The sequence below is a fragment of the Aotus nancymaae genome, unplaced genomic scaffold, assembly GCF_030222135.1.
Source record: "Aotus nancymaae isolate 86718 unplaced genomic scaffold, 86718_ANA_hifiasm-v0.15.2.pri h1tg000002l, whole genome shotgun sequence".
NCBI classification, from domain to species: domain Eukaryota; kingdom Metazoa; phylum Chordata; class Mammalia; order Primates; family Aotidae; genus Aotus; species Aotus nancymaae.
In genome coordinates this window covers 62,893,933-62,905,459 of record NW_026988413.1, presented here as the reverse complement: position 1 = coordinate 62,905,459, position 11,527 = coordinate 62,893,933, and the positions used below count along the sequence as shown (strand labels likewise).

Sequence of the window (11,527 nt, the reverse complement as noted above, 5' to 3'; positions counted from 1 at the left end):
CCCATACTACATGTCTGCTCCTCCCCTAAGCCTCTCTGCTTGGGGTTAGTAAAAATAATAAAAAGCCCAGTGTATTTTCAATACTTTATCTAACAAGGTTGGCTCCAGGCATAGGTGGTCTGGAAGATAATGGGTGTGGTTTTCTCCCAGTCAGACCATATACAACAAACTCAAAGCCAACTATACGCCAAACAGTAAAAAGTTGAAAGCATCTCTTCTAGGACCAGGAAAAAGTCAAGGATTCCCATCCTTGCCCCTCTATTCAACATAGCACTGGAAGTCCTAGCTCAAGAAAGTAGGCAAGACACAAAAATAAAAGCCATCCAAATTGAAGAACTTAAATTGTCTCTGTTTACAGATTACATGACATTATATATATTTTAAAAACCCTAAAGTCTTTATCAGAACTCTTAGAACTAATAAAGTTTCAGGTTACAAATATACATGCAAAAATCTACAGTATTTCTGTACACAAACAATGACCTATCTGAAAAACAACTCATTTGCAACAGCCACAAAAAGTAAAATATGTAGATAAATTTAGCCAAAGTGGTAAAACACATGGTACTAAAAACTATAACATATTAATAAAATAAATATAAGAAGTCACAAGTAAATGGGAAGATATTCCATGTTAATGTACTAGAAGAATTAATATTATGACAATGTTTATACTACCCAAAGTGATCTACAGATTTAATGCAACTCTATCAAAATTCCAGAGAGATTTTTTTTTCAAAGAAATAGAAAAAACAATTCTAAAATTTGTATGGAACCACAGAAGACCCCAATAGCCAAAGCAATATTGAACAAAATAAAAATAGTTTAAGGCATCACAATTCCTGACTTCCAAATATGCTGCAAAGCTGTAGTAACCAAAACAGCATGGTGCATAAAAACAGACAGATAAACCAATGGAACACAATAAAAAGTCCAGAAGTTATTCCATACAATTCCATTCAACTGAATTTTGATCAAGGTACCAAAAACATACAATAAGGAAAAGAGTCTCTTCAATGAATGGCACCAGGGAAACTGGATATCCATATACGAAAGAACGAAATTAGACCCTATTTGCATACCATGGACAAAAATGTACCTAAAATGAATTATGAATTAAAGACTCAAGAATAAGACCAGGAACTGTAAAGCTACTAAAAGAAAACATAGGGGGAAATTTCATGACACTGATCTCAGCAAAGATTATTTAGATATGACCCCAAAACACAGACAACAAAGGGAAAAAGACATATTAGATTACATCTAACTAAAGAGCTTCTGCATAGTAAAGAATACAACCATCTGAATGAATGGACAACCTATGGAATAGGAGAAAATATTTACAAACCATACAGCTGATAAGGGGTTAATATCTGGTATAGAAGGAACTCAAAACACCTCAATAGCAAGAAAGGAAAGAACTCAATTAAAAGTGGTTAGAAAAACTATTGCTCAAAAGAAGACATACAAAAGTCTCATAGGTATATTTAAAAATGTTCAACATCACTAATCATCAGGGAACTGCAAATTAAAAACACAATGTGAGCCAGGTGCAGTGGCTCATGCCTGTAATCCCTGCACTTTGAGAGGCCGAAGCGGGTGCATCATCTGAGGTCAGGTGTTTGAGACCAACCGGGCCAACATAGGAAAACCCTGTCTCTACTAAAAATACAAAATATTAGCTGGGCGTGGTGGTGTGCACCTGTAATTCCAGCTACTCATGAGGCTGAGGTGGAAGAATCGCTTGAACCCGGGAGGCAGAGGTTGTGGTGAGCGGAGATTGCACCACTGCACTCCAGCCTGGGCAAGAGCAAAACTCTGTCTCAAAACAAAAACAAAAGCAAAAACAAAAACCCAATGTGATATCATCTCACGCTTGTTAGGATGACTACTATCAAAAAAGAAAGATGGATAGGTGTTGGAGAGCAGGTGCAGACATTGAAATTCTTGCACATTATTAGTAGAAATGTAAATTAGCACAGCCACTAAGGAAACAGGATAGAAGTTCCTCAGATAATTAAAAATAGTACAACTATGTAATGCAGCAATCCCACCACTCAATATATACCTAAAGGAAATGAAATAAGTGTGTTGAAGAGATATCTGCACTTCTGTGTTCATTGCAACATTATTCCTAATAACAAAGATAAGGATTCAACCAAAGTGAATTCATCAACAAATGAACTGATAAAGAAAATGTGATATATACAAACAGAATACAATTTTGCTATACAAAAGAAGAAAATCCTGTCATTTGCAAAAACATAAATGACATTATGTTAAATGAAATGAGCCAGACACAGAAAGACGAATGCCACATAATCCAATTATTTGTAGATAATAAAAAACGTTGTATTTATAGAAATGGAGAATAAAATGCTGGTTACCAGAGGCTGGGAATTGGGGAAATTGGGAAGATGTTGGTAAAAGTATACAAAATTTCAGAAAGACAGAAGGAATAAGTTCAAGATATCTCTGGTACATCATGGTGACTATGATTAATAACAATATATTTTATACTTGAATATGGCTAAGAATATGGATTTCAGATGTTCTCACTACAAAAAACATGAGGAAATGCACATGTTAAACAGCTTTAGACATTCCACAATGTATACATGTATCAAAACATTATATATACATCATGAATATAAAAATTTGAAAATACAAAATAAAACAGTATGAGAAGCCAGTTATGGAATGAAGGTGGTTTTACTCCTGGAGCCAATGCCTACAAAGTTCCTCCAACAAAATATCTGCTTCCAGACCTAGTGGATTCTGGAACCTAAGTAAATGTGTGGGGTCTTGTGAAGAGAGGAATTTACTCAAATTATTAGATACCACAAGTGGAATCTAATTGTTTGTAGGGCTTGCTTTCCTATCTTCTGAATAGCAATTAAGAGAGATTTTTCAAAGTTTCACCTGAGATTTTTAATTATGAAACCTCTAGACAATATTACTCCTGTGATCTCAGTAATTTTTCAAGACTGTGTATGCTTAGATTTGCAAAGCAAACTACAAGAGTACTACATAGTAAAGTAACATTTTTGCAGCATCTTCCTCAATAATCATGCCAACCATAATGAGACCAGTTTTATCATGTAATAAATAATAATCATTGTTTTCTATTAATAAATGAGAAATGGGAGATGCTATATAATTGCAAAATACTTAGAAGTAAACAAGAAAAAAATGATTGGGTGTCCTAACTAGCTAGAACACTTTCTGGTTACCTATGTGTTTCATTGTCTTTGGACTATTTTACAGCTCTGTTAAGTTTACATAATATTTAAAGTAATGCAAATTACTATTGTCATTAGAAATGTAAACTGTCTGGTGGAGTTTCACTTGATAATTGTACTATGCATATATTGACCAGGTTTAACAGTTTGTCATGTATTGAATAAATGTATTCCACCATTCCTAATAGTCTTATATGTGTAGTTCTTTGAACCAGTGGTAATATCTTACTGGTTCCTTAATTTATTAATGAGTTAAGTATCATTTTGACATGTTTCACTTAATATTTTTAAGGATCCTCTGATTGTGCCTTTTTCAAAAAATTTTATCTTTAATATTTAGTCTCGTTAAGGAAATCATTATATGACTAGAGAAAGGAACCATTTCTTCAAGCAACAACTTTATAATGTTAAACTAAAGTAATTGGAATAGATTACCATTAACATATTCTAAAACTTTAATTATAACTAGTATTTTTAAAGAACTACATCCTGAACCAAGCACTACAGGCAACTGTCAATGTATCTTTTTTCAAGCTTCAAAAGTGAGTTTTATTTAATCATGAATTTTTTAAAATAATTTTTAGAGAAAAATATGCAAATCAAAAATACTACCACACCAAAGGTATCAGTATTACAAAAAAAAATACTTAAGGTGTAAATCTACCAGGAATTGATGTTGATCCCATTGAATTATTCTTATTTTTCTTTGCCTAGAAGTTTGAATATTGAAAAGTAAAGCATTGTTACAGAGAACAGGAACAATTATCTGTTTGTTTCTTAGTGGCTCTTAAATTTATGTACAAGAATATTTATCACAGCATTATTTCAAATAACAAAAGCTGGAAACAACTACCATGAGACGATGGTTAAATACATTCACATGGTAGCATCTTTCAGCCAGTAATGTAGGTACGAAGACTTTTTAGAGATAAGTTGCAAACACTATGTTGAGGATAATCCCAATTATATAAATACATATTTACACATAAACCCACTCACTGACCACAAACTTAAATTGCTCAAACAACTTCTTCCATTGTTAATAATTTTCCACCTCACACATTCTTATAAACACTTGACCTGTCCAGTTTTTCCTACCCATCAGTTTCTTGATATATTCACTTTACTATCATGTTTGGATTCACTATATGCAAAGACCTGATTAGGCTGGACTAAACTCCAATTCCCAAAACTCTACATCAAAGCATTTGCTTTCTTCATGCCATCAGAATACAGCTAGGGAAAACTGAACAACCTTTATAATAATATCAATGTAAACACATTATTATTAACCATAACAGGGTCCTCAACACTTGCAAGGCATCTTAATATTTTTCTAGCCACTTCTTTTTTCTAGCTTCTGAGATATTCCATCTACTACTCTCATTCTCAGCTGATCATCTTAAATCATGAAAAAAACAAATGCTCCTCCTATCAAAAGCCATTTTCCCAAGTTTCCTTGGGTTCATATCACCTCCCAGTTTTTCACTCTGTTGTTCCTCTTTTTCCTCATGAAAAATAATCTCTTTATCAGGTTATTTTTGCATATCCATAATGTATACTTGAGGCTGGGTAATTTATAAGAAAAGAGATTTAATTGGCTCACATTTCTGCAGGCTGTAGGCAAAACATAGCATCAGCATTGGTTTCTGGTGAGACCTCAGGAAGCTTACAATCATGGTGGAAGGTAAAGGGAGGGCAGGTGTCTCACATGGCAGGAGTGGAGCAAGGAGAGAGAATGGGGGTGGTGAAGTGCCACTCACTTTTAAACAAACAGATCTTGTGAAAATTTACTCACTATAGCAAGGACAACACCAGCCATGAGAGATCCACCCCATGACTCAAACACCTCTGACCAGGCCCCACCTCCAACACTGGGTATTACATTTCAACATAAGACTTCTGGGGACAAATATCCAAACCATATCACTCCTCTTCTTCTTCACTGAAATCATTCCTGTAGTGGTACATTTTCTCCTCCTTTTCTCCTCCATCCTCTTCTCAACCCATTTCAACTCTTTCCTGTCCCAGACTCCAAACTTTTGCATAAATATGAACTTAATATGTTTACAAATAATTTCTAATGGAAACTCTGTCATTACTTTCCTTACTTCTTAACTGCATCCAACACAGTTGACTATTCTCTCTGATTTGGAAAATTCTCCTCCTAGCCCTCCCAGATACTAAACTCTCCAGTTTTATTTCTACCTTTCTCCCTGATCCTTTTCATTATTTTTTGCTTTCAGGAGTCTGTTAGCTCAGAGCTCACACCCTTTGTTAATCACTTTTGCTCTTTACTTATGTGATCCAACTAACTTTAATGGCTTTAAAAGATGTTTACCTGCTGACCACTTCTAAGATTCTATCATCAGCACAGGACTCTATTCTACGTTTCAGACTGTGTACACAACTGTCTAGGGAACACCTCCTCTTGAATGGTGTCTCACAATTAGTGTGTTCAAAACTGAACACATGGTGGAACCATCCTAACGGGCTACTCATCTAAATTTACATCAGAAACTTTGTGTCTTATATGACACCTTCCTATACCTTACCCCCAATGCAATCAACCAACTAGTACTTCCTAAATATAAAGAATATATATGTCATAACTGATTTATTAAATGCTTAATAATTTCCTGCAAAGCAGTGTAATTTGGTAGGCCTCAATGTTTTATTCAGGTCACCACATTTACAAAACAACCATATTGGTGCTTAAGCATAGGCATTTTACAAGTGGATTAAAATTTACTATGAGATATAATTAATTACCTAGTGAGTTGGTAAAATTTCTCTACTTAGAACTCTTTAAAAGCAAGGTAGATTGCCATATATCTGAACTTGTTTAGAGAAGGTTCTATGTAAGGTAGGAAAGTGAAATAAATTACCTTCCAAACTCCTTTTGAAGACTATAAATCTTTAGATTTCAAGATCTTTTTAGTGGACATTACTTTTTGTAAGTGCCAACTGTCAACAATCATCTCCCTTGCATACTTTTTCTGTGCTTTTTATTTTCTGACTAATGTAAGATTTTGATAAGCATTCTCCCTAATTGTTTGCATGTTTGTTTTAATCTATGCAACTTGGTTTAAAGTAAGCATTATTAAGGTTTTCAATGTGTGCAATGAAATAAAATCCGGAAGTTAGGGCCATGAAGTGAAAAGAAAGGAGGCCAGGCGCGGTGGCTAAAGCCTGTAATCCCAGCACTTTGGGAGGCCGAGGCGGGTGGATCACGAGGTCAAGAGATCGAGACCATCTTGGTCAACACAGTGAAACCCTGTCTCTACTAAAAATACAAAAAATTAGCTGGGCACGGTGGCGTGTGCCTGTAATTCCAGCTACTCAGGAGGCTGAGGCAGGAGAATTGCCTGAACCCAGGAGGCGGAGGTTGCGGTGAGCCGAGATCGCGCCATTGCACTCCAACCTGGGTAACGAGTGAAACTTCGTCTTAAAAAAAAAAAAAAAAGAAAAGAAAAGAAAGGGCTGACATACATGATAAAAAGCAGAATTAATTCCAGTTCAAATGACACAATTTTCTCAGTATCCCTGGTTGTTGATTGTACATTATAAAACAGGCATTTCTTCCTAAGAAATTGCATTTTATATCTTGTTCACTTACAATTTATTAGTCTCAGGGCTCTAAACTCTGCCATTGTGATAAACAAGTCTGAAAGATCTGCATAATACAGTTCTAGAAAAATGCCATAACTATCATTTACTGTGCTTCTAATAGGTGGTATTATATTAAATAGCTCACAAACCTATTTTTTTCCTTTAATGTCATTTTCACACATGAAATCTTGCAATGTTGATACTGTTGAAAAGCCAAAGTTAATACTTATCAAAATTTTACAACTATAGAGAAGCAAATAGTATTTGAAACAAGTTTCCTTGACTTTCAAATTAGAACATAGTTATATATAAGTACTTAGATATTATTTTCCACTTTCTTGGTTTTAACTCTACTTTCTCTTTTCATTTGTTGACCGTGTAACATCTGCTTTCCTTAAAAACTAAATGAAATTCCTATGTGTAAGAAAGAGTGTAATATAATTTTTTCATTATCATAACGTTGAATATTTCCCATGCAATCAATTGCATTAAGGTTTCAAAGTTCAATCTAAACTAAATTTCTAATTAACATTCCCCAATATTATTATAGTGAATTTTCAAGCTATGGAATAAACCACTCTATCATTTTATAAAAAACTTTCTGTTTTGGTTTGGCCTTGGGCAAATTGTTATGTCATCACCACACTAGAAATTAAGCTGTGTCTGTGATGACAATTACTTCTGCAATTTCCTGAAATTCCAGACCAGAGCTGAAACCATGTCCATGATTAAAGACAGCACAATGGAAAGATAGAGCTTCATGAAATATGGAATGTATATCTATTGCAAAAATGGCAGGGCTTTCCCCTTAGAACAACAGAATAAAGAATTATTAGAGAAGAACTATTAAACTTAAAAACACTTGCCTATTGCCTACAGATTAAATATGTTCTCTTTCATAGTTGATCATGTTCTTAGGCTTTATGTAAAACTTTATATTGAATCCACGATCTGCTCCAAATAAAATATTATACCTTTAACGGTATTTCAGTTCTGTTTCTTGATTAGATTTTCTTCTTGATCAAAGTCCTGATTTTCACATTTGTAATGTTAAAGCACTTTCACACTTGTTTCTCATTTTCAATTTAAGCAGGTGAAGAGAAAAAAAAAATCTTTATAAGCTTTTCCCAGCATCTGGAGGGGATAATTTGCAAGATCATGACTCTCTGGAAAAGAGTTTGGTTTAACTATAAAAAGAAAATGAATCTTAGATGTTTTGTGATAAGCTGCAGATCATCACCCCGATCAGCAACATCTTTTTTTTTTTTGTAGAAGATCTGGCATGTCTGCATTACACAGACTGAGAGACAATTAACCTGAGTTTCATTTAGTTGTTTCAAACAGTGAGTGCACAAGCTTGAGCATCAAAGCTTTAGGATTCCTTGTGCAAATTACAGTGGCTGTACTGTAGCCACTTTAATAAGCAGATATTTTTTTTTCTGTTCCAAATCCAAATGCTACTATCCAGGCTGTAAAATGATCCTAATCTATTACGTTTCAGTTATCTTTTTGAAGGCAGTCAGAATACAAAACAAAACCCCATACGGAAACAATCTTTATTTTCCATCGGCTGCATATGTTGTGTGCCTAATGAAATGCATTTCACATATTTATTTTAAGCATGTGATAGAATGACAACATTCATAATCTTCAAAAAATGTGATGCATTTTAAACATATGGTGATGCCTAGTTCTGTCACAGAACTGCTCAAATAAAGTGTATTTAATTTGAATATATGCAAAGGTAAATATACCTAATTAATGCATATTTTATTTGTATTATCTGTATATTTGTATAAAGCAAGTAGATTTGATGTTTAACAAAACACTTATAGCTTTAAGGCATCTTGCTTTTTTTCTTATTTTGTTCAAAGCAATTTAGTAAATACTTTCAATAATAAAATTTTGCTAAAAATCTATAGTTAGCAGTTACCAATTTAGATTTGTTCATGACAGGCATATTGGTAAGAAAACTTTCTCTAAATTAAGTCAGTAAAACAATGATTGCCACCTATATTTTGCTACATTCTATGATTTCTCCAATTTTCTCCCAAAGGGAAAAATTCTTTTATTTTTTCAAATTCTCTAAATTAATGCCACTCATTTTATTTTATAAAATGCTCATCTTGAAATGCTTTTAGAAAGCATCTCATATCTCAAATGTAAATCAATAATAGTATTACGGTACCAAGAAATTAGAAAATGTTCTAGTTGATAATTAATGAATCGCTGAGTACCAACTTTGAGCAAAAAAAAAAATAGGCTGTTTAGAAAAAGGAAAATTTTCACTTCGTTATTTTTTTTCACTATGGTACCAAAAATACATTTTCACTATGGTACCAAAAATACATTTATACTCAAAATTCCCAATTCGGTGTATAAGATAATATTTACAGAGAGATCCCTACAAACAACCACGATTTTGTATGTGATTTCTAAGTAGATTCAACTTTTCATGTTATTAAGGCCTTGGTATCATCATAAGCAACATAGATAATTTCTTTTTCAGGTGAAATTGTCAAATGTAATTCTTTTTAAAACTCTCCTTTAACATAAGATGTATGCTCCTAAAACTACTGTATGTTCATTCAATTGTTATCTGGTGGCTTCTTTCGTATTCTATATCACCAACTTTTTAAAGAGGAGTTCAGAATTAAATGTGAAGTATATTGCAGTGTTTTACTATTTTGTGGAGAGAATTGTATATTTAGACAAGTGTTCCTAATTTGGGCTTCCTTGACACATAGGGGTTCTAGGGAAGGGATTCAGGGGGTTCACGAACTTCCTGAAATTGCATGTAAGATATCAAGTGTTTGTGCATATATGAAATTTTAGAGAAAGAAGACTTGTGGCACTCTCACATTAACAGGTTAAGAACCACTGTACGGTTGCAAGAGCTTCAACATTTATTCCTGGAGGTCCTCCAGTTTGTTCTACGTGTTACTCATCACTTAGTGCACATCTGCTGAGCTCTTTGATTGCAATTAACAGCAATAGTGCCTAGCTGGTGTTAACAAAATAAGAATTTACTGTGGCCCTTTTTCAGGTGTCCCGTGTCCGCCAATTCCTCCTCCCTGGTCACCGCGTCCTTGGCTGGTGTGAGAAAAATGGCTACAATCTTCCTAGTACATGAGAAGACCTAGTTCGACAAGTTCAAATATGACAATGCAGAAAGGAATTTCTACGAGCAGACGAACGGGCCTGTGGCTGGTGTTTCCCGCCAGGAGAATGGCGCCAGCATGATCCTCTGTGACATTGCGAGAGCCAGAGAAAACACCCAGAAATCCCTGGCGGGAAGCTTAAGCCCCAGGGCCTCCAGCGGCCCCAGCGGAGACCACAGCGAGCTCCAGGTCCGGATCTCCAGCCTGAAGTGGAGAACCAGAGCCTGCGCGCAGCGGTGCAGGAACTGCCGCAGGCCGTCTCCCAGCTGGAGGCCCAGCTGAACGCGATTGAGAAGAGCTCGCCCGGACGCCGGACCACAGCCCCGCAAACCCAGCATGTGTCTCCCATGAGCCAAGAGGAGCCCCCCGCCAAGATGACAGCCACACCAGCAGAAGATGACGAGGACGGTAACACTGACCTGTTTGGCAGCGACAATGAGGAGGAGGAGGAGAAGGAGGCAGCGCGGCTGCGGGAGGAGCGGCTGAGGCGGTACGCGGAGACGGCCAAGAAGCCCGCGCTGGTGGCCAAGTCCTCCATCCTGTCGGACGTCAAGCCTTGGGACGAGGAGACGGACATGGCCCTGCTGGAGGCCTGTGTGCGCCCCATCCAGCGGGCCGGGCCGGGTCTGAGGGGCCTCCAAGCTGGTGCCCGTGCGCTACGGTATCCGGAAGTTGCAGATTCAGTGTGTGGAGGAGGACCACCAGGTGGGGACAGACTTCCTGGAAGAGGAGATCACCAAGTTTGAGGCGCTTGTGCAGAGTGTCGACGTCTCAGCTTTCAATAAGATCTGAAGACTGAGTGTGTGTGTGTGCATGTGTGTGTGTGCGTGTGTGCGTGAGGCCCTGCCATGATTAAAACAGACCTGCCAAAAAATATATATATATATTTATAGTAAACATGTGAAACAGTTCAGACACTTAAGGAGAATAATGAGGAACCAATTTTGAAGGTACTGGAACTGGAGCAGAATCAAGGTTCCAGGTGAAGGAATCTAATTGATAGTTTCATCAGGCATTAACTTCTGTAAATAATTGGCAGCCAAACTTTCTCCCTCTTTTGCTGAGCATTCTAAAGATTCAAAATCCTGAGAAATAGATCAGTTGTCCTATCCCTTAATTAGAGAAGAGCAAGACATTCTGATAAAAGTCCAGCTATGACTTCACACAGAGTGAGGAAATTCCCCTAGAGGATACTGAGATGGTGGTTTTAAAAAGAAAGGGTGAAAAGGCATTCAAACTAATACCTACTACATAATATTCATAGAATCTAGACAGAACCCATAATTAAATGTAATCTCTTCAAACCCAATTTAGTTAAAATGCCTCATCATTGTAAAGCAAGGTGATGTACCTTTCAAGACCTTGATACTATTTCTTTGCCAATTCAGAGTGTTTATTTTATTCTAGCTGTCATTAAAAATTCTGAATTACCTATGTTGCCTGAAGCATTACAACAATCTCCCATCTTGTCTCCCTACATCAACTTTTCCTTGAATTTATTTTTCCTTAACC

General features: G+C 36.0%; 1 pseudogene; it reads left to right on the top strand.

Annotated features, from left to right (window-relative positions):
* Window positions 1-9,916: 9,916 nt before the first annotated feature.
* LOC105723307 (elongation factor 1-delta-like) lies at window positions 9,917-10,807 on the top strand (annotated as a pseudogene).
* The last annotated feature ends 720 nt before the right edge of the window (window positions 10,808-11,527 follow it).